Source organism: Acipenser ruthenus, chromosome 60 (genome assembly GCF_902713425.1).
Source record: "Acipenser ruthenus chromosome 60, fAciRut3.2 maternal haplotype, whole genome shotgun sequence".
In the NCBI taxonomy this organism is placed as follows: domain Eukaryota; kingdom Metazoa; phylum Chordata; class Actinopteri; order Acipenseriformes; family Acipenseridae; genus Acipenser; species Acipenser ruthenus.
The window spans coordinates 1,553,697-1,577,393 of record NC_081248.1 but is presented as its reverse complement, the minus strand read 5'-3'; the positions used below and the strand labels follow the sequence as shown (position 1 = coordinate 1,577,393).

At 40.7% G+C, this 23,697-nt stretch overlaps 1 protein-coding gene across 1 annotated transcript in view; it reads right to left on the bottom strand.

Annotated features, from left to right (window-relative positions):
- Positions 1 to 23,697, bottom strand: part of LOC117410241 (titin-like) — a 368,958-nt gene that overhangs the window by 176,553 nt on the left and 168,708 nt on the right. The gene's annotated exons all lie outside the window — the stretch shown is intronic.

Genomic DNA, 23,697 nt, shown 5'->3' with positions numbered 1-23,697 from the left:
GTCCAGCTCCACACCAGTACTCTCCACTGTGGGACAGAGCAGCAGCACTGATTGTGTATCTGGCTCCAGTTCCACTGCTGCTGTCAGTCTGGTACACTGGAGCTGCCTGCCTGTTTTTGAATACTGTCTGGACATTCGCTTTGTGCAACACACCATTTACATCACATCACAAGGACAAAAAAAAACTGGCTTCATGTGCTCTTTCCTATTCTGCCATCTATAACACAGTCAACTCTCGATCATCCGTGGGTGGATTATCTGGTTTGCGGATCCGTGCCAGCAGAAAAAATGATATACATAACAGTACCCATGCGCGGTAGAGCAATGTCAGTCACTCAGTGCCATTGTGAATGCAAACATGGCTGCGAATAAACGTAAACGTGTGGTTTTGACGATTGGAAAATGGATCGTGCAAATGTAACTGGCTCACATAAACTTTGTGTAATTGGCAAAGTGAAAAAACCACGCTCATTTAAAGGAACAGAAGCCTCTAATATGCCAGTGGATTATTTTATTCAGAAATCGGCGTGGATGGATTGTGACATTTTTAAAGAATGGTTTAGTAAAAGGTTTGTTCCACGGGTTCGAGAGCACCTGCAGTCAAAAGGCTTGACTTGGAAAAGGCTGTCCTGCTGCTGGATAATGACCCTTCTCATTCTCATGAAAGTTTTCTCAAATCCGAAGATGGCAACATCATTGTAAAATATTTACCACCAAACGTGACTTCTGTGATATAGCCTATGGACCTGGGAGTGATTGCATGCGTCAAGAGGAATTATTGAGTTGGACTGTTAGAAAAGCATGTTAATGAAGGAAATGATTGAAAATCTTTTTGGAAGAAGCTGACAGTTCTGGATGCAATTCATGAAGTGGCTAGAGTATGGAATGAAGTGAAACTAGTTACGATGATCAGATCATGGAGAAGAATATTGCCAGAGGAAAGTGATGAGACAGAGATCAGAGAGGAAGAAATCTCAGCAGAAAGCCTTGCAAAAATTGTGCAGAAAATATAAGGAGGTGAAAATGTCGATGCTGAAAATATTGAGGAGTGGCTGAATAGCGATCGTGATGAAGCTGGATACGAGTTGCTTACTGATGAAGACATTGTGAAGCGTGTCCAAGGACAGACCACCGAGTCCAGTGAAAGTGAAGGGGAGGAGGGGGATAACCTGATTCCACAGCATTGCGTTTCTCACAGTACAGCCCTCGGGTGTGTTGAAACTCTGCTTGATTATGTTGAGCAGCAGTATGACACATCCTTGAATGACAAACTATTTCTGAGAGTGCTACAAACAAATATTAGAAAAAAGGAAAGCCAATCAACAAGACAAACAAGCATGACTGACTACTTTAAAAAACTATAAAGTAAGCACAAACTTTGAATGAGTTTTACTATGATTTGCCTTATGCGTGTTTTTGTTTTATCTGTGCAACCAGTCCCCCCCATTACCCTGGATAATCGAGAGATGACTGTAGCAACAATTGAGTTGTACCAAAAGATTACTCCTCACACGCATTTCAGTTACTCACCTGATACTTGTACATTGACAGCACTGCTGTAGTCTGAGTCAAATGGTTTGCTCCCTCTTTCAGCTTGACACCAGTACTCTCCACTGTGATTCAGAGCAGCAGCACTGATTGTGTATCCGGCTCCAGTTTCACTGCTTCTGTCAGTCTGGTACACTGGAGGGCTGTACTGACTGCCTTTGTACCAGAGATATCTCCAGCCATCAGAGCCCCCCTCAACCACACAGCTCAGGGTGACTTTGTCTCCTTCCAATATCTCTCCTGCAGGCTCCCGGGTCAGGACAGGCTTTGGCTTGTCCACTGAAATAGAGGCGACAGCAAAATTAGGGTGCACATGTCTCTCTGTCAGTCAGAGAAAAATTTTAACCACTAGATTCTGTAATTGTTCATTTAAAATCACTCGTTATTATGTAACTACTGTAGCTACTTTACATGTGCATGTGTAGTCTCAGAGGGACAAGGAATACCTTCCCAGTGTGTGTTTGTGAAAGGATAGAGGGAGACAGAAAGGGGGTTCTTAGTCTCCCTGATGAGGAGGCATGAACAGTTCAGTGCAGATTGAGGAATCCTCTCAGTGTGTGAAGGTGACAGAAATGGAATGGAGGGGCAGACAGCACTCACACCGATGAGAAGGAAAGAAGGGTGGAGGAGCAGAGTAAATAGAGGAACTCTCTCAGTGTGTTTGTGGTACAAATGCAGGGAGAAAGAGAGGAGACAGGGCAGACAGTACTGACACCAATGAGAAGGAAAGAAGGGTGGAGGAGCAGTGTAAATAGAGGAACTCTCTCAGTGTGTTTGTGGTACAAATGCAGGGAGAAAGAGAGGAGACAGGGCAGACAGCACTCAGATAGGAAGGCAGTCGGGAGACAGACTGCCCCATGTGCGTTTTATCATTATTATTATTATTATTATTATTATTGTTATTATTATTATTATAATATTAATCTTTTTTTCTGCCTAATGGCCCTCTACTGACTTCATGGTGGAGGTTCCTTGCAAGTTTGGGGCTGCATTTCTGCAAATGGAGTTGGGGATTTGGTCAGAATTAATGGTCTCAGATACTTATCCATCATGCAATACCATCAGGGAGGCATCTGATTGGCCCCAAATTTATTCTGCAGCATGACAACGACCCCAAACATACAGCGAAAGTCATTAAGAACTATCTTCAGCGCAAAGAAGAACAAGGAGTCCTGGAAGTGATGGTATGGCCCCCACAGAGCCCTGATCTCAACATCATCAAGTCTGTCTGGGATTACATGAAGAGAGAGAAGCAACTGAGGCTGCCTAAATCCACAGAAGAACTGTGGTTAGTTCACCAAGATGTTTGGGCCAACCTACCTGCCAAGTTCCTTCAAAAACTGTGTGCAAGTGTACCTAGAAGAATTGATGCTGTTTTGAAGGCAAAGGGTGGTCACACCAAATATGGATTTGATTTAGATTTTTCTTCTGTTCACTCACTTTGCATTTAGTTAATTGATAAATATAATCTATCAAGATGTCTATTTTTGAAAGCATTCTTACTTTACAGCATTTTTTCACACCTGCCTAAAACTTTTGCACAGTACTGTATATATATAATGACTCACTTACATGGTCTAGACCATTGGTGCCCAGGACGTCGATCGCGGTCGACCGGTCGATCCCAAACTTGTTTCTAGTAGACCGCATAAAAGTTTTCAAAACTTATGCACTAAAAATATATATTTTGGCAATTCACAGATTGACCATCAAGTCTCCTTAAAAATAATGAGGTCTACAGTTCTGAAGCACCGTATGCTTTGCTTACACTAATGATTGCTTCTTGCTCGAATATTACTGCACAGCCAAAATATAAAAAAAACAGCTTGATTGACATAAAATTTGACCAACCCATGGCACTGTAGTTGCTACATTGTTTTTTTTTCCAAACTGTCACTACCATAGCAACCGTCTGCTGTTCGTACGTTTACGTTCCACGCTTGCGAAGCAGGAGACCTGTAACAGAATATTTTTTCTTCTTGGTTGTTGTTTTTTTACTAAGTTTTTTTTTTCTATAAAATTGCAGTTAAGTTTTTAATATGAGTGCTGGACCAAGCAGCAAGAAACCGAAAACCTACCACTTTCACAGTGAGTGGGAGGAAGATTATTTTTTCACCACAACAAATTCAAAATGTGTGTGTCTGATCTGCCATTCAAGTGTAGCTCTTGCTAAGAAGGGAAATGTCGAGAGGCATTTCAAAACTGTTCACAAGAAATATGAAAGCGACTTTCCAGCTAAAAGTGAACTACGAAAGAGAAAAGTGAAAGAATTGAAGTCTCAACTAGCTGCCCAACAATCGATCTTTACAAGGCCCAGCTCAAAATCAAAGGCAGCCACGATTGCATCATTCCGGGTGAGTCGCATACTAGCAAAGCACAAGAAACCGTTCCAGGATGGAGAAATGGTAAAAGAGGCCTTTTTAGAGGCAGCAGAATCATTGTTTGATGATGACACGGCGCTGTGAAATGATGGATGAGGATTTGGGGGAGCATCTTAAAAAAGACGTAAATGACTGTGTGTTCTTTTCACTTCAATTTGACGAGTCGACAGACGTGATCGACACATCTCAGTTGTGCATTTTCATTAGAATGGTGTTTGAAGATATGACTGCCAAAGAGGAACTGCTCAAAATCATATCATTGAAAGGAAAAACTCGAGGGGAGGACATTTTTTGGGCATTCAAGGACTTTATTAATAGCACTCAGTTACCCATTTACAAACTTGTGTCCATAACTACGGATGGAGCACCAGCCATGACTGGCCGCATCAATGGGTTTATTGCCCTTTGCAAAAGTGATGATGACTTTCCAGACTTCCTCAATTATCACTGCATAATCCATCAGCAGGCTTTGTGTGGTAAAATGCTGAATATGAAAGATGTCATGGATATCGCGCTCAAAATCGTGTATTCGATTCGGGGCAGAAGTCTGCAGAGGCGCCTCTTCAGGTCTCAACTGGAAGAAAGTGAAGCTGAACACACAGACCTCTTGCTACACACGGATGTAAGGTGGCTTAGTAGAGGTAAATTCCTGCAGCGATTTAGGGATCTGTTATTTGAAATCAAGGAGTTTCTGGCTTCAAAAGATGCGGAATATAAACAGTTGGAAGACGAAGTGTGGTTGTTAGATTTAGCTTTTTTGACCGACGTAACTGTTCGGTTGAATGAGCTCAATTTAGAGCTGCAAGGAAAAGGCAAAAATATTGTTGAAATGATTAGCTCTGTGACAGCTTTTAAACAAAAATTAAAATTGCTGTCCTCACAATTGCAGCGACACGAACTGAGGAATTTCAAAAATATGATGTCAGAGCTCGAAAGTCAGGGAAAAGCACCTGCACATTGCGACAGTGGTCGATACGTTGAACAGGTGTACAACATTATCGCAGACTTTGACCGACGCTTTCAAGACTTTGCAATCCTGGAACCTGTGGCAACATTTATGTGCTTTCCGTTTGGTGTGGAAGTTGATGTTGACGAAATTGCAACAAAAATAGCATCATTGTTTCACATGGAAACATCTGCCGTCGAGAGTGAAATTTTGACTCTTCAAAGCGACCTCCAAATCAAATCGAGGGCATCAGGGGAACACTTTTGGAACCTTATCGTGGAGGAAAAATATCCAAATATGAGAAAAATTGCCATGTACTTGACAGCATTTTTTGGATCTACCTACCTTTGCGAGTCAGCATTTTCAGACATGAAGATCATCAAGTCAAAATACCGGTCCACTCTAACAGATGATCACCTGGACACCTGCTTGAGGCTAGCAATCAGCAGCTACAACCCAGACTATGCAAAGCTTGCTGACACCATGCAGTGCAAATCATCAAATCAATAAGGTAAAAAGCTATTATTTCTTATTATTGTACAATTGTTTTAAAAATAGGGCCTATTTTATTTGTGGTCTGGTAATAATGTAGTGTGCAACATGTTTGAATGGGGGGGGTTAGGTAGACCGCGTTAGGAAGAGGGTGGAAAAAGTAGATCCTATGTAACTAAAGTCTGGGCACCCCTGGTCTAGACCTTTGCATCAACTGGAGAACTATAAGGCATCTTTTGTTCAGGATGCGGTTGGATGTGGTTGGATGTTTCCCTATTTTTTTTTACCAATGTCTACAATTCTCATAGCATTTGGTTCCTCAGTAACATATGCATGTCACTGTAATTAGTAAATGTGGTTGTCTCCCAATAACAGTGTTACACAGAGGTAGTGGGGAAGCTATAAAGGTCAACAAGATATATTGTGAAAAGTGTTGAATTTAAATCAAGGGAAGTAATGTTAAAACTCTACAATGCATTAGTAAGACCTCATCTAGAATGTTGTTTTCAGTTCTGGTCACCTAGTTACAAAAAGGATATTGCTGCTCTAGAAAGAGTGCAAAGAAGAGCAACCAGAATTATCCCGGGTTTAAAAGGCATGTCGTATGCAGACAGGCTAAAAGAATTGAATCTATTCAGTCTTGAACAAAGGAGACTACGCGGCGATCTGATTCAAGCATTCAAAATTCTAAAAGGTATTGACAATGTCGACCCAGGGGACTTTTTTGACCTGAAAAAAGAAACAAGGACCAGGGGTCACAAAGGGGCACTGAGAACAAAAAATAGGAGGCACTTTTTTACACAGAGAATTGTGAGGATCTGGAACCAACTCCTCAGTAATATTGTTGAAGCTGACACCCTGGGATCCTTCAAGAAGCTGCTTGATGAGAGTCTGGGATCAATAAGCTACTAACAACCAAACGAGCAAGATGGACTGAATGGCCTCCTCTCTTCTGTAAACTTTCTTATGTTCTTATGTTCTTATGTGCTGTAGTAATTTTCTTTTGGTACTACTATAAGAACACAGTTCATTCTGAACTGTTAAGAACATTTGTGTTAACTTGTTATTAGGCAGAGCCACATCTTTTTGCATTACTTTCAGAGGATGGGCTTTTAATAGTAGTCAAGTACTTAATGGCTCACTTCACCAACTTCTGCCATGTCCCAACAAATGCAAATGCACGACTACAGTCAAAGGATTCCATTCAAAATGAAGCGAAGTGAAATAAATAAATAAATAAATAAATAAATAAATAAATAAATAGAAAAACCTGCAAACAACATGCACTCCACTCTCTTGATTACACAACCATAAAACCCTCAGGCCATAAAACCCTTGTTAAAATAGAAATCATATTTTTTTTGGTGTGTTTGAACTTTCCAAAGTTATTGTATATGTAAGGTATAAACCACGATGGACCGTGCGGTTCCCATGATATATACCACGCCTGGGGTGGTGATAAGGCCCGAAGCGTCAGCCAAGGGCCTTTAAACACCCCACAAGTGGTATAAATCCATCCTTGGACTCGTTAATTATATAAGTTTTGTGTAACAAACTTTTGCCACAGAAAATACATGTGGAGCCATTCTCTCAACATGATTATTAATATAATGTTCTACTGTGCTTTTAACCCTGTTGGGTATTTATTTGAAATATACCTGAATTAATTATTATTATTATTATTTATTTCTTAACAGACACCCTTATCCAGGGCGACTTACAGTCATAAACAAAAAAACATTTAATCTGTGGTTGAACCAGATGAAATCAATTAATTAACTTGTAACAGTCAACTTTTTATGAATAAAAGACTTATTTAATCAAAACACTGTCTAAATCAATAGGGCCTGTATCGGAATGGTTGGGAATGTAAGAAACTCACCAGTTATGTTTAATATCACAGGATCGCTGTGCTGAGAGTAGAGTGGCTGACCTCCTCTCTGTCCTCGACACCAGTACTGGCCCTGGTCAGATACAGCAGCTGCAGTGATGGTGTAGCTGTCACCAGTTATACTGCGGCCAGCAGTCTGGAGCACTGGAGTGTCCTCACTGTCTTTGTACCAGAGATATTTCCAGCCAGCAGAACCCCCCTCAACCCCACACCTCAGAGTGACTGTCTCCCCGGTGAATATCTCTGGGAATGGAGGCTCCAGGGTGAGTGTAGTCTGGCGCAGCTCTGTAGAAATATAAAGACGATATAATTAGTGTGCACCTTTCCCTTTCAGAGCATCAGTAGCAACACTTAAATCAAGTATAAAACCTGACACACCTAGAAACTTTAATCCAACAGCTTTCCAGCACAGTTCCAGACTTTTGTTGTATGCCAGTTTGTTTTATTTTTTTCGGAAGTTATTGCAGTAACCACTGAATAACACAGTTCTCTCTCTTTCTTTATCTCTGTTTTGACTCACACAGCTACCAAAACATTTACAAGCAGTGGAGGCTCCTTAGAGGAGGCAAGGGAGGCAGAGCTCCTCAACTTAACAAATAAACATACATTATATACTGTATATATATATATATATATATACACAGAAACACACACACACACACACACACACACACACACATATATATTCATGTATGGTATAAACCACGACGGGTCGTGTGGGTCCCATGATAGATATCACGCCTGGGGTGGTGATAACTTTAACTACCCCAGAAGTGGTATATATCATCGGAACCGCACGCCCCGAATTGGTTTAAACTGCTTGAATGTCCAGATTTTTTCTTTAAGTTCATTAACCAGCCCATGCTGTATTTTTTTTGGATGTGTTTTTTCAATCTTTGTTTTCTTCTGTTTCATCCAGCTGGTCCTTATCTATTGTTATGTGTTTACTCTTGCTGGTGCACTTATTTTATTTATTTATTTTTTTCAGATGGACTGCTGTCTTCACTCAGAAAGCTGGTGTTGTACCAGTTATGTGGAGTTTCATCCCTAAATATATTAAAGGAAATAGGTCAAATGCCACTCATTTTTGGCTGTTGTTTTGTAACTAATAACAAATAAAATGGCAGTTTGTCATGGAATTTAGAATGCAGTGGTGCATAGTGATTTATTCAGTGTGAAGCGGCTCATTAGTATGCAAGCCGTGCTATACGTTATGTATACGTACGGTCATGTGATGCTGTTTAACCAATCAGAGGTTGTTATTTTTCCAAGCCGTGTTATATATATATATATATATATACACACAGTATATATAGTTTTGTTTCAACCGTTTGTTTTAGCCACTGTGTCACTGTTTTATTACTGTCATCTGTTTGTTTGCTTTATTATTTATATTTAAAGTGCACAAAAGCATGTTTAAACCTGCAGCTTTCTTGTCTTTGAGCCTCCTTCCTAGTAGAAACAGACTTGCCAGGTGTGGTCGTACCAGTGAATTGTATAATTTTAATATAACTTCTCTAGATTTGAACTGTTTTGGCTCTATAACCTAACATTGTATTTGCTTTTTTTTATAGCTTTTCTGCACTGTCTAGTTGGCTAAAGTGATTAATCCTCTACTACCCCAAGTCATTTTCATACATAACTTCCTCTATTTCATTACTATTCATATTGTATTTGCCTCTAATGTTTTTGCACCCTATGTGCAAGGTTTTGCATTTATTCACATTAAATTTCATCTGCCATGTGTCAGGCCAAGCTTGAATCTTGGAGATTGTAGAGACTGTTTACAAGCAAACTGGTAAATATAATCACCATACGGAAACAGGAAAAATAGTAGCAGAAAGAGATTGAGAGAAAGCCTTTTTGTTCCTGAAGAGAAAGCCCATTTTAGGTCCTAATTGTAATACCAATTTATCAATACTGTAATTAAAAGTAAGGTGCTCATCAATCCATATGCCTAGATATTTATAAAAGAAAACTTTACCTAGTAATTCTCCATTCAATGCAGCAGTGAGACGAAGATCACCTGTTATATGGGTTCTTTGTAGAATGATGAACTCCACACAGAGTGAACTCCCAGTCTCCATGTTGCTTGGGTCAGGAGAAAAGCCGATCTCTTTCCCAGAGATCCTTGATATAATCCTTTTTTGACACCAGTTAATGCCCCTCCTCCATAAAGCCCCCCCCCCTTTCCTGGAGTATCAATGTCCAAATTTCCAAACCAAACTCAACAATGAGTGAAAACCAGAAAAAAACAAAGAGGGGGAAGGAGGGTGGGATATAGGTGTGTGGAGTTCATCATTCTACGAAGAAACCATATTACAGGTAATCTTCACCTTCGTACCTTGTATGATGAACCCCACACACCAAGTGAACTCTATTATAGGAAGTGACAAGGGGTGTTAGGTTAGATATTAGTGCCAGAAACAAAGTGAGCAAAGGTTGGCTGAGAAGAAGACACATTTAGGTTATAATGTTACATGAAGGTCTCGGAAGAGGCCCATGTAGCTGCATTGCAAATGTCTTGAATTGGGACAGATTTTAATTATGCCCATGTAGTAGTCACCACTCTCACTGAGTGGACGTTTACCTGGAGTCAGTTTCTTGTCCAGGTTATAACAAAACTTGATGCAGGATGTTATCCACCTAGAGATTGTCTGTTTAGAGACAGATTTGCCTTAAACTTGAGTTAAAAGTCGCAAAAAGCTCTCCTGATGATCTTTTTTTGATCATGCTATGAATATAGAAATTCAGTGCTCTTCGGACATCAATTAAGTGCTGTCTGGCATCTGATTTTGATTTGTGCGGTTTTGGGGGAAAAAATTCGGAAAAGTTATGATTTGATCTAGATGGAACTGGTCTGCAGACAGTCCTGTCCCTGAAGATCTGGAAATAGGGTGCATCAATGACCAGTGCTTGTAGCTCACCTATCCTTCTTGCTGATGTTACTGCCACCAAGAATGCAGGCTTAAATGTCAGGAATTTCTGGTTGCATGTTGCCATGGGTTCAAATGGTGGTGCCATCAGTCTATTCAGTACTAGACCGAGGTTCCATTGTGGAAACATATGTTTCTTTGGGGGGCCTTAAGTGGTTAACCCCCCTAAAAACTCTGGACACTGCAGGGTGAGAACCTACCGGGTGATTTTCCCACTCTGGTAAAATACTAGATATTGCAGTGATATGCACCTTGATGGAGGATAGTGCAAGACCCTTGTGGAACAGGTGGCCCAGATAAGATAGAAATGTTGGTAGACTTATTTATGCATGGTACACAGATTTTGAGTTGCACCAAAGAACAAATTCCCTCCATTTCCCTGTATAGGCTTGAAATATAGATGTTTTTTTGAAGCCAGTAAGATGTTGACTACTTGTTCAGCTAGCACCTGATCTAGTAATTGCTGCCGTTCAGTCTCCATGCAGCTAGTCGTAGCCATGCAGGGTTGTTATGAAGCATCCTCCCTCTGTTCTGAGATAGTAGATCCCGGGTCACTGGTAAGTGCACTGGCCCCGCTTCTGTTATCTCTAGTATTTCTGAGAACCAGAACCTCTTAGCTCAGAAAGGGGCCGCTAGAATGAGACTGGCCTCTTTTTACCTTTCTGAGCACAGCTGGGATTAATGGCAGGGGAGGATATGCACACATTAAGCCTGTTGACCATGGAATGGACATTCCGTCTACTGCCATGGCTGCTTCTTGTTGGACCCGGGAGCAGAACAGGGGCAGCTGGGTGTTCTCTGTTGTGGCAAATAGGTCTACCTGTGGTTGTCCTAGTTTGTGGAATATCCAGTGTAAAACCTGTGGCCGGATTTGCCATTCGTGAAGCAACCTCTCTCTGGTCAGCTGGTCTGCAAGGCTGTTGTCAAATCCGGGTAGGTAAGCTATGTTGATGTCCTGTGTCCTGCACCAATTCCAGGTCTTTATGGCCAGAAGGCACAGTTCCCATGACTTTGTGCCTCCCTGGTGATTTATGTATTTTACTAACGTGGTGTTGTCGGTAAGAACTAGCATGTGTTCTTGCTTTAAAACTGGTGCAAAGTGTTTCAGTGCCAGGAAGATTGCTAAAAGCTCCACATAGTTTATATGGAGGTGTCTTTGTCTTGGTGACCAGGTTCCCTGGACTTGTGCTTCTGTTAGGTGTGCTCCCCACCCTAGTAGGGAGGCATCTGTATACAGGCGGAGTGTCGGAGGTCGTTGAGACAGCCCCCCTATCAGTCAAGGTGAGAATCGCCACCATCTTGCTTCTGTTGCAGCTTCCAGAGAAACCTTGATGTGGCGCGAGTCTGGAAGAGTCAGGTTCCATGAAGAAAGGAGACTGTTGTGTGTGTCTCATCTGTAGTTTTGCATCTCTTACCAGAGAAACTGCGTCTGCCATGTGCCCGGGAAATTGTTGAAAGGAGTGTGCTGTTAGCTTACACGTTGAAATGACCCGCCCTTAAGGACTGACATTGTGGTTATAGATACACAAATTAATAGTCTGTCTGTCACAACAATGAGATACATGCCTTTAACAGCCATACAGAGAGATTATGTACTGAACGTTCATTGTGTACTAAGAGTAATCCCACATATGAGCCGGCAGCTGATAACCTCCTGAGACACGTTGCTTATTTAAGACGTGTTTGAGACCTCTGGATCACGGGGGGGATCATTCTCAGACACAATAAAGATTCAGTGCATAATCTTTCTTATACCATGAATGAGACATTTCCTGCACACTTTATATTTGTTATTTATGAGACTGATTTGATTTGGAAAAAGCAACAGGCCGACAATGGAGAGAAACATTAGTTTAGTGAATGGGTGGTATTAGTTTAGTGAATGGGTGGTTTTAGTTTAGTGAATGGGTGGTATTAGTTTAGTGAATGGGTGGTATTAGTTCAGTGAATGGGTGGTTTTAGTTTAGTGAATGGGTGGTATTAGTTCAGTGAATGGGTGGTATTAGTTTAGTGAATGGGTGGTTTTAGTTTAGTGAATGGGTGGTATTAGTTTAGTGAATGGCTGGTATTAGTTTAGTGAATGGGTGGTATTAGTTGAGTGAATGGGTGGTATTAGTTTAGTGAATGGGTGGTATTAGTTGAGTGAATGGGTGGTATTAGTTTAGTGAATGGGTGGTATTAGTTTTGTGAATGGGTGGTATTAGTTGAGTGAATGGGTGGTATTAGTTTAGTGAATGGGTGGTATTAGTTTTGTGAATGGGTGGTATTAGTTTAGTGAATGGGTGGTATTAGTTTAGTGAATGGGTGGTATTAGTTTAGTGAATGGGTGGTATTAGTTTAGTGAATGGGTGGTATTAGTTTAGTGAATGGGTGGTATTAGTTTAGTGAATGGGTGGCATTCGTTGAGTGAATGGGTGGTATTAGTTTAGTGAATGGGTGGTATTCTAACCCACAGTATTCTAACTTGTATCAAAAACACAAGCTAAGTTAGAAGAAACCATTGGGGCAACCTTAACCCCCACCGCTTTGACAGTTGTGCCTATTTGCTTTGTGCTGGGCAAGGTTGCCCCAGTGGTTTCTTGAAACTTGGCTTGTGTTTTTGATATCTCTACTTTAAATGGCTGGGCACTTTTGATAACTTGCTGTTTTTTCACATTTCCAATGTGTTTTTGTTTCAAATTCCATAATAAAAAAAAAAATAATAATACAGATGTCTTTGTGCTGTTACTATTGTTTCTACTATTTTATTATTATTATTATTATTATTATTTATTTCTTAGCAGACGCCCTTATCCAGGGCGACTTACAATTGTTAAAAGATATCACATTATTTTTACATACAATTACATTATTTTTACATACAATTACCCATTTATACATTTGGGTTTTTACTGGAGCAATCTAGGTAAAGTACCTTGCTCAAGGGTACAGCAGCAGTGTCCCCCACCAGGGATTGAACCCACAACCCTCCGGTGAAGAGTCCCGAGCCCTAACCACTACTCCACACTGCTGCATTTTATTCATAAGCTATTGATATCATTTAGAGAGGTTGAAAGTGTCTCCTTATTCAGCCCAGCAGTCTGTTTAAATGTTTAGGATACAGCAGATGAAAGCAGTTCTGCCAACTGTATTATTTTATGTTTTTTTTTTTTATGAGATACGGAGATTTATGCAATGTCTAACGATGGAATTTCTCAATCATGGTAAACAAATGTTTTTAGCAACAGCACACAAAAATAAAGTAGCTTCCAATGTAAATGTATTTGTTTTTTTGTCTTTCCCTTTTTGTGATGTTCACTGCTTCGTGCTCTACAAGGTGAGACTGGCAGAGTTGTGCTGTCACTGCACCATGTAGCCAGCACCCAGAAGGAGCGGACTGCTAGGTCTGTACAGACACAGACAATGCCAGGTGGATTTTAATACTGATAAAAATGATTTAAATGCAGTATTTGAGGAGCAGCATGACTCAGAACCACTCAGAATGATTGTAAACATCATAAAAGGTAAGACAAATATGAAAAAATATAGAACATGTAATTGGAAGTTTCTCATTAACGTTTTAGAGAAAAAGGTTTGATCTTAATTACTGATATTTACCCTGTGCCTCTATATTGCTATATTTGGTATGGCCTGCTGTGGATTCTTACAGCTTCAAGACAGCTTGTCAGAACACAAGACCTTGCTATCGTATCAGAAAGCTCTGCTCTTATTTAAGCACTTTAAATTATTAAGACATTCATTAATACAGCAGGACTGGACTTCAATATTAATTTATCAGAGAAACATTGCAGACAGAGAAGGGGTGATGTTAGAATGAACCTACCTCTCACTGACACCCACACCTCTGCAGAGTCACCAGAGTAAGGGTAGGAGCTCCACCATGCTTTGCACTTGTAGGAGCCCTCGTTACTCTTTGAAACACGATGCACACTCAGCTCTGTGTCAGCCCGGGACTGTAACTCTTTACTATCTTTATAAAATGCAACCTTGTTAGCTGTATAACCATAGTGGACACGACACCTCAGAGTGTCTCCCTCAAACACAGGCTGGGGGGGAGTCTGCAGGATCACTTGTCCATCTGAAAAGACAGAAAGAGTTCAGATCAGCAGGGCTGAGAGACAGGTCAGGATTGACCACTGACTGGAGGGAACTGACAGTTTTAGACAAACACACCTGCATCACCAACACTACACTCTCACCATCTCTCCCTCCTCATCCACTTTCTCTCTTTCACTCTCACTGAATAGATCTCATTGTCTCTCACTCTCACCCCACACTTTCTCTCTTACTCCCCTTTCTATGGGTCTCTTGGTTTCTCTCTACCCTCCTCTGTATAGATCACAGTCTTCTTTCTTTCTCTCTCTCTATATAGATCTGACTGTCTATTACTTTATTTTTCTCTCACTCCCTGTGGTAAGGATAGCATCACAGCAAAGTCTGGAGCTGGCAAGAGAGACTCAGAGGCTAGATAGCTGCAGCAAAGTGCTCATGTGCATGTTTGACAACAAATAACACAGTTACAAACACTAAACAAAACACATTAACAAAACAAAAAGGCACAAGGGCCAGAACAAAAGGTCTACAAAACATACAGCACAGCACAGCACAGCACAGCACCTTTACCTCTGACTGGAGCCTAACTGATCATCATTTATTCAATTGACAGCTCCAGTCACATTCCCACGTGTGTTCTGGCAGGGAATTTACCCCCAACCCCCCCCCACACACACACACATTACTCTGGCAGGGCTTTCACCCTGCAACATTCCCTCACCCCCATCTGTAAGGATTTTACAATCTATCTCTATCTCTCCCTCTCTGTTTAGACCTCTGTATTTATCTCCCGCTCACTCTCCCTCTGTACAGATCTCACTTTCTCTCTCTCTCTCACCCCCTCTGTATACAGTATTGCTCTCTCTCCATTCCCCCTCTCTTTTTATCTCAGCTATACACCTTGTATTACATCATGTATATAGTGGTTTTTGGTGTAATAGCTGAGTCGTGTGTCTTTTTCTTTACACCTCGCTGGTATTGCTCTTTTGATGTTTTTATCTCACTTTCAGACCAAATCAATGTCTTGACTTTGTTATTGTTTGCTATTTTACAAACCAGATTATTTCTGCCAATTACTCTTCTTTATCAAGTTCATGACTGTTGTCTCTTAAATAAAGGTTCATTGTAAATCTATTTCTCATTTCTGCGTTCACGGTAACTGCTGGTTACAATCCATTCACACACCTTGAGAAGATCAGAGTGTCTCTCCCTTCTTATTATTCTCTCTCTTCCTCCTTTCATTCTTTTTCTCTTTATTCCTCCTTTCATTCCTTTTCTCTTTATTCCTCTTGCACCAATGCCAAATGTCTTAGAACTCACTCTCTCTCCCACACTCTTTGTGGCTCTCGCTGACTCCCTCTTCCCTTCTACCTCTCCCTGTCCCCCTCTCACATATCTAGATATATCTCACCGTTTTTACCTCTATATTTCATCTTATTTTCTTGCTCTTTCTCTCTCGTTCTCTCCCTAAAAGGGACCTCATTGTTTTATAAATCCCAGTTAGTTAAAGATAAATGGTTTGATTTTGTTTAAGATAAATCCCAGGACCCCCTGAAGACACAAGGTCAGCCGTATAGATATAGAATCCTCTGGTATTTACAATTGAAAGTTAATACAAGCAATGAATTTGTTATTAAGGTGCAGAAAGGGTTTCCCCCTGCTAGTAATGGTAGCAAGTAGCCCTCTAAATGGGTCTCTGATTCTCTGGCAGGTCAGGGGACAGACAGATTAGCATGGCAGTGGTTGCTATGCCGCTGGGGTGAAGCCTCCTGGAGGACATGCCCTGAGCTCAGGCTTCCTGCACATCTTCATGTCGTGTGAAGGTCTTTTCAAATCAAGCCTAAACTTACACCTCGACATTCAGATGTGTCCATAATAAAATGTGTTCTTATTTTTGATTTTTTTTACCCTATATAAAAAGTATTACTGTATTCAAAATAAAACAGTTTTTTCTTCTTAAATAAAGACATGCCATTTACATTGTGAATACTTAATTCTGAGTACAGCACAGTCCCAAACGAGAGAGAGTCTTGACAGTTGAAAGGTCACAGAAAAGCGTTTAGAATGCTGTGTTCAGTTCTGGTCACCACATTATCAAAACTGTGGCCCTGGAGAGAATTCAACAGAGAGGAACCAGATTAGGATCGAGTTGCAAATATGGATTGAAGGAACTGAATTTATTTAGCCTAGAACAAAGAAGAATCAGGGGGCATTTGATTGAGGTCGATAAGGCGTTGGCATTGTTAACCTGAACCAATACTTTAAGCGCAGTACAGAAACCAGGACCAGAGGAAAATGAAGTGGAGATAGACATGCTATACGCAGAGAGTGGTGAGGGGGTCAATACAAGATTACAGCAGATCAAGATACACACAGCAGTACACAAAGCAGGTACAGTGCATTCATTTTTTCTGATAATTTAAAACAGTTTTTCAGTATGGAATGAAGCACAAAGATGACAAGTATTTATATTATCATAATTTGCTATTTAACTTTTTATTGATAATACGCCAAGAGCAAACCTAAAAGGAAGCCATTATGTGTTAAATGCATAAGCAGAGAATTACAAAAAAAAACATGTTACCTACCTATCTAACCTACCAGAGTGCATTATTCTACAGTGTGGTTAAATATTACTTTAATGAAAATGACTTACTGGACACAGTTAAGGTGACAGCATTACTGCGCTCCTGTCCAGACTCACACCAGTACACTCTACTGTGGTAATACTGTGCGTTACTGATTGTGCAGCTGTCCCCATCTCTCCTGCTGTATTGATCACTGCACCATGCCTCTTCACTTCCATCTCTGTACTGTTTAAACCTCCAGCCAGCAGAGCCCCCCTCCACCTCACACCTCAGGGTGACTGTCTCTCCTGAGAATATCTGTGTCCAGGCAGGCTGCAGGGTCAGGACAGCCTTGGGACGAACCTCTGAAACAGAGAACAGAATAGGATTAGGGGAAAGAGTTTTTAAATTCTGAAGGAGGAGATAGCTTCTAGTCTCCTCTCCAGTAGTATTTTTGGAGCGATTGCAATCTACTTGCAATCACTGCTCGCTAGCTTCACCAAATCTAAACACCAAATGAAAAGTGCAGCCTGTGCTTTCAGCTTCTGAGAGGTCGTGTTTTAGTGGAGTAATTCACTGTTGTGTGACTCCAAAAACAAAACAAATAACAAAAAGAAGTTATAGGAAGCTGTGTGGTCCAGTGGTTAAAGAAACGGGCTTATAACCAGGAGATCCCCGGTTCAAATCCCACCTCAGCCACTGACTCATTGTGTGACCCTGAGCAAGTCACTTAACCTCCTTGTCCTTTCGGGTGAGAAGTTGTTGTGACTCTGCAGCTGATGCATAGTTTACACACCCTAGTCTCGTATCTTGTAAAGCGCTTTGTGATGGTGGTCTACTATGAAAGGTGTGATATAAAAATTATTAATATTATTACAAAACAGAATACTTGAGGATCCACTCTGAACACGGTTAAAGACAGACCTTTGAGCACAAACATTATACGTATCTGTGCTCAAATGATTATGTTAAAATGTATTTTTCTGATTAGTGAGTTGAGTATCTCAGCTGAACTACTCCATTACTAAGGTCTGGAGAGGTTACAGATCAAGCAAGACTTCCTGAAGGGATCAATTCTCCTTATAAAATGGAATGTTCGGATGCTGCATGCTGATTGGCTGTTGAGGAATTTGAACCGTGCAGATATACTGTATATTACAAAGCACGATGGAACTTATTTTTGCCTAAGCACAGTTTGATCAATAAATTATCAATACACGACATTAAACTTGCAATAAATATACACACTGGTGTGAGAGGTCTTTTAAAGTTTTTTTCTAAATTAGTGACATTCCTTTCGTAACATTTGATTTTTTCAGAGGCATGACAGTAGACAAGCGGCTAGAATTGCAAGAAAAACCTCTATTGAAAAAAAAGCAAAAGACACGAAGATCTAACAAGTCAACAACTTAATGAAATCAAAGAAAACAAAAATAAGGCAAACACAAAAAAACAACTGCTTGTCCAGCTGGTGTTTTTATTGATTGGATTAAACAAAGATAAATGGTAATCGACTTAAAAACTGTTTCTCTTAAATATTTAAACGGTCTGAGAATTCTATGCTTCAGTGTGTAATTCGGCTGGTTAAGAGTGCTCCGTTTCTAGCTTTGTTGACCTCCGTGCGGGTTTCAATCACTGTGTAAACAGCACTGACATAAACCACAATGTTAGCCCTAAATCAAGCATTTAAAAATGGCAATAATTAATTTTTATCGATAACTAAAAGATATAGAAAAGGAGGCAGACACTGCAGTTCTCTAAAACCCATGGGAGTAAATCACCTTGTTTCAATGATGACTCGCTCATCGCTGGAAAATATAAATGGGCAGCAGTGTGGAGTAGTGGTTAGGGCTCTGGACTCTTGACCGGAGGGTCGTGGGTTCAATCCCAGGTGGGGGACACTGCTGCTGTACCCATGAGCAAGATACTTTACCTAGATTGCTCCAGTAAAAACCCAACTGTATAAATGGGTAATTGTATGTAAAAATAATGTGATATCTTGTAACAATTGTACGTTGCCCTGGATAAGGGCATCTGCAAAGAAATACATAATAATAATATATTGAAACCTCCAGTTTACAACAAATACAACCTTGTTTGAGGCAGTATATGTTCTCCAAAGTGGAAGGATATATAATAAAATTGTTCAATTTTTTGAAAAAATTAAAAAATGTGTTTGGTTTAAAAATATATATATATTGTGTCCGTTTCTATAAGCGGGATAACACACACCAGGGCCTGCGCGTTGTGTTGCATTAACCCAACTACAGACATATTTTAATGTAACACAACGCACGCCCTGTCATGTGCTTTTATTATCTATTACATTATCTATTACATATGACTAATATTCTGTTCTCCATCACATGTGGGCATTAGTTTGTTCTATAGCATATTAGCTATAGTCTATTCTGCAGCTGTCCTGACTGGAGAGAATGGAATATTGCACATGTGACGCACAGTGGCTAACCTGCTGAAAGGGATTTTTATTTAGGTGTAGAGGGATGATTACGTACATTAAAGACCTTAAAAACAAATAGTTTTCCAATGTCTGCATTAGTTTCTAACCCCGTTCAGTTAGATCTGAATATATCTTTGGGTAAACCGAAGGATGCACATTAATACAACCTATTCAAAAAGCTTTAACTCAAGAGCATTAACTCATTGATAAATTCAATAAAGTGGAATTGGAATTAATTAAATTAAACAGAATGCTTCATATTCACAATCTGGGTTAATAAAATCATTAGAAAAATGTATAACTGCCTGTTGAAATATGAAAACACTCATGGTCAGTGTAACTGTCTATGAAGAGCCTGTATTAAGCTGAGTAAACTCACCAGACACAGTTAATGTTACTTTATCGCTGCGCTGTGAGTAGAGTGGCTGATCTACTCTTTGTCCTTGACAGCAGTACTGGCCCTGGTCAGATACAGCAGCTGCAGTGATTGTGTAGCTGTCACCAGTTATACTGCGGCCAGCAGTCTGGAGCACTGGAGTGTCCTCACTGTCTTTGTACCAGAGATATTTCCAGCCAGCAGAACCCCCCTCAACCCCACACCTCAGAGTGACTGTCTCCCCGGTGAATATCTCTGGGAATGGAGGCTCCAGGGTGAGTGTAGTCTGGGGTAGCCCTGTAGAAATATAAAGATTATATAATTAGTGTGCACCTTTCCCTTTCAGAGCATCAGTAGCAACACTTAAATCAAGTATAAAACCTGACACACCTAGAAACTTTAATCCAGCAGCTTTCCAGCACAGTTCCAGACTTTTGTTGTATGCCAGTTTGTTTTATTTTTTTCGGAAGTTATTGCAGTAACCACGGGATCACACAGTTTTCTCTCTATCTTTATCTCTGTTTTGACTCACACAGCTACCAAAACATTTACAAGCAATGGAGGCTCCTTAGAGGAGGCAAGGGAGGCAGAGCTCCTCAACTTAACAAATAAACATACATTATATACTGTATATATATATATATATATATATATATATATATATATATATATATATATATACACACAGACACACACACACACATATATATTCATGTAAGGTATAAACCACAACGGGCCGTGTGGGTCTCATGATAGATATCACGCCTGGGGTGGTGATAACTTTAACCACCCCAGAAGTGGTATATATCATCGGAACCGCACGCCCCGAATTGGTTTATACTGCTTGAATGTCCAGATTTTTCTTTAAGTTCATTAACCAGCCCATGCTGTATTTTTTTTGGATGTGTTTTTTCAATCTTTGTTTTTTTTCTATTTCATTCAGCTGGTCCTTATCTATTGTTATGTGTCTACTCTTGCTGGTCTACTTATTTTATTTATTTATTTTTTTCAGATGGTCTGCTGTCTTCACTCAGAAGGTTGATGTTGTATCAGTTATGTGGAGTTTCATCCCCAAATATATTAAAGGAAATAGGTGAAATGCCACTCATTTTTGGCTGTTGTTTTGTAACTAATAACAAATAAAATGGCAGTTTGTCATGGAATTTATAATGTAGCGGTGCGTAGTGATTTATTCAGTGTGAAGCGGCTCATTAGTATGCAAGCCGTGCTATACGCTATATATACACACGGTCATGTGATGCTGTTTAACCAATCAGAGGTTGTTATTTTTCCAAGCCGTGTTATATATATATATATATATATATATATATATATATATATATATACATACAGTATATATAGTTTTGTTTCAACCGTTTGTTTTAGCCACTGTGTCACTGTTTTATTACTGTGTAACACAGCAGGGAGGGGGTTAATATCCTCCCTGCATAAAACATGTGCGTATGCACATTTTGTTTAATTGATTTATTGTTTTGTTAATAGTTTATTGTTTAATTATCACCCGCACCTGGTAACTATTGTAAATTAATGCCAGGTGTAGGGTATTTAAGACGTGCAGCCTGTCTGTACGCAGCTGCTGAGTAGAAGGAAGCAGAAGAGAGGTGCTCTGCTTCCGAGCAGTCAAAGTGCTGAGTTAAACTTGTGTGGTTTCCAGTGTTTTTATGACAGGTAAACGGCTTAGCCGTCCTGCGAGCTAGTCAGGGACCTGCATAAAATGTTTAGTTAGTGCTCAAAACGGAGCTAGGTGTTTTGTTTCGTTTTGTTTATTTATTTTTGTGTATATTAAAATTAGCGCGTAAGCGCTTGAAAATCAATTTCTTGTGTCCTGGGTCCTGCTTTTAAAGGGGCAACGAACCAGAGTGAGTGCCGCTCTGTTACATATGGTGGCAGCGAGTGTGGGCGCCCCTACGACCCAGCTGGGGTTGGCTCCGTTGGAAGCAAGGGAGCGGGAGCCAACAGAGCTGGAGCTGCTGCTCCAAAAATGGGAGCAGGCAAGGGAGGCACCGCTGTCGAACCAGAGTGAGTGCCGCTCTGTTACAACTGTCATCTGTTTGTTTGCTTTATTATTTATATTTAAAGTGCACAAAAGCATGTTTAAACCTGCAGCGTTCTTGTCTTTGAGCCTCCTTCCTAGTAGAAACAGACTTGCCAGTGATGCTACCCTGTCACAGGGGATCAAACTGTGCACAGTATTCTAGGTGTGGTCGTACCAGTGAATTGTATAATTTTAATATAACTTCTCTAGATTTGAACTGTTTTGGCTCTATAACCTAACATTGTATTTGCTTTTTTTTATAGCTTTTTTGCACTTGTCTAGTTGGCTAAAGAGATTAAGAAACACTGGTAAATAAGATTATAGAGGAAGGATTTTCTGTCAATGGTGCTTTTATTTCTGCTTTACCTCTTTCAACTCCTCTAAGGAAAGTGGTTTTATCAAATGTTCCCCCTTTTATTCCAAATGTAGTGATTGAAAGAAAATTGGCAAGATACGGTAAAATCATGTCCCCGATTAGAATGATTCCGCTAGGCTGTAAGAACCCCGAGGTGAAACATGTGTTGTCTTTTCGTAGACAAGTGTTTGTATTGCCGCATAACCCGGGGCAGGATCTGAATGTAGCCTGGAGGTTTATTATAGAGGGGAAAGAGTGTGTTATTTTTGCAACCTCGGACACAATGAAATGTCAGGCTGAGGATGTTCGGGGAGCACAGGTGGAGGAGTCGGCGGAGACGCCCGTGCCTGCGCCCCGAGTTAAGAAGAGGATTGCTGCGGAGGAGCAGTCTGCAGTAGTGGATCAGCCTACAGAGTCAACCGTACAGGAACCCCCTGCAGATCCGAAGGGGAGCTTTACTGTTGTGATTAAAAAAAAGAAAATGCAGAAAAGATCTGAAGCAGTGGTCATGAGGGAGTCTATCTGGGGCCCTGTGGCGGCTCACAAAAGTAGCGGCGAGCCTCAACTCGCTGCTCCTGGGGAGCCGAGCCACGGCTCGCTGGTTGGTGGTGATGCGGGGTCTCAGCCCAGCGCTGTCGCCGCCGCTCTCCCCCGGCCCCGACTCTCCGGTGATCAGGCCGTGGCTGCGGAGCTTCCCCGCACAGGGAAGGAGGCTAGTGGCAGCGCTGGACTAGCATCCAGTGACGCCATGGCCCTGCCCTCAGCAGAGTCCTCATGGCCGGAGGAAGATGAGTCGGGAGCCAGAGAGGAGGATTCGGCCGAGGAATTGGAGGCGTTCGCGGGAGAGGACGAGGATGAGGAGGGAGAGCTCTCTGACACCTCGATGCTCTCCGACATCCAGGTCAGTCAGCCCCCAAAAAAAAAAACTGTATTCGCTTGAACAGTTTATTAATTTTATGGATAGTACAAAGGGTAAAAGGGGAGTGGAAATTCCACTTTTCTTTCCTGACTTGAAATTGTTTTTAGTCTCTGCTAATGTACTGTTAAGAAAAGCGAGTTTCGAGGAATCTGACAGGAAAAAGAGGTTTCGTTTGAAAAAGTTTGTAAGCACTGCTAGAAAAATGGTTGCACAATCAAAAGGTTTTTAATGGATCAATTCAATTTTAAAGCTTTTACCCTTGTTTTTTGTATTTTTTTATTGCCATTTTCCTTCATGGATAAGTTTTTAGTGAGTTCTTTAAATATAAACGGTTGCCGTGATGATTTTAAGAGAGCCCAATTATTTAATTTTATTGAGTTTAAAAAAGCCCATTTTATTCTATTGCTGGAGACCCACTCTGACAGCAGCAATGAAGCACACTGGCTGTCAGAGTGGAACGGGAAGGCAATTTTAAGTCACGGCTCTAATGTTAGTGCAGGGCTGGCAGTTTTATTCTGGGAGTAGACGTGGTGGCTGTAGAGGAGGTTGTACAACGGAGGCTTTTAAAAATTGAATTGAAATTAAATGGTGTTTTTATTGATCTTTTTAATTGCCTGCTGGAAGAGAAGGTCAAGGGGTCCCTGGTAAGAACAAGATTTGTGGAATTAAGAGACATGGAAGCCCCCACGACCTTCTTCTTCAGCTTGGAGAAGAAA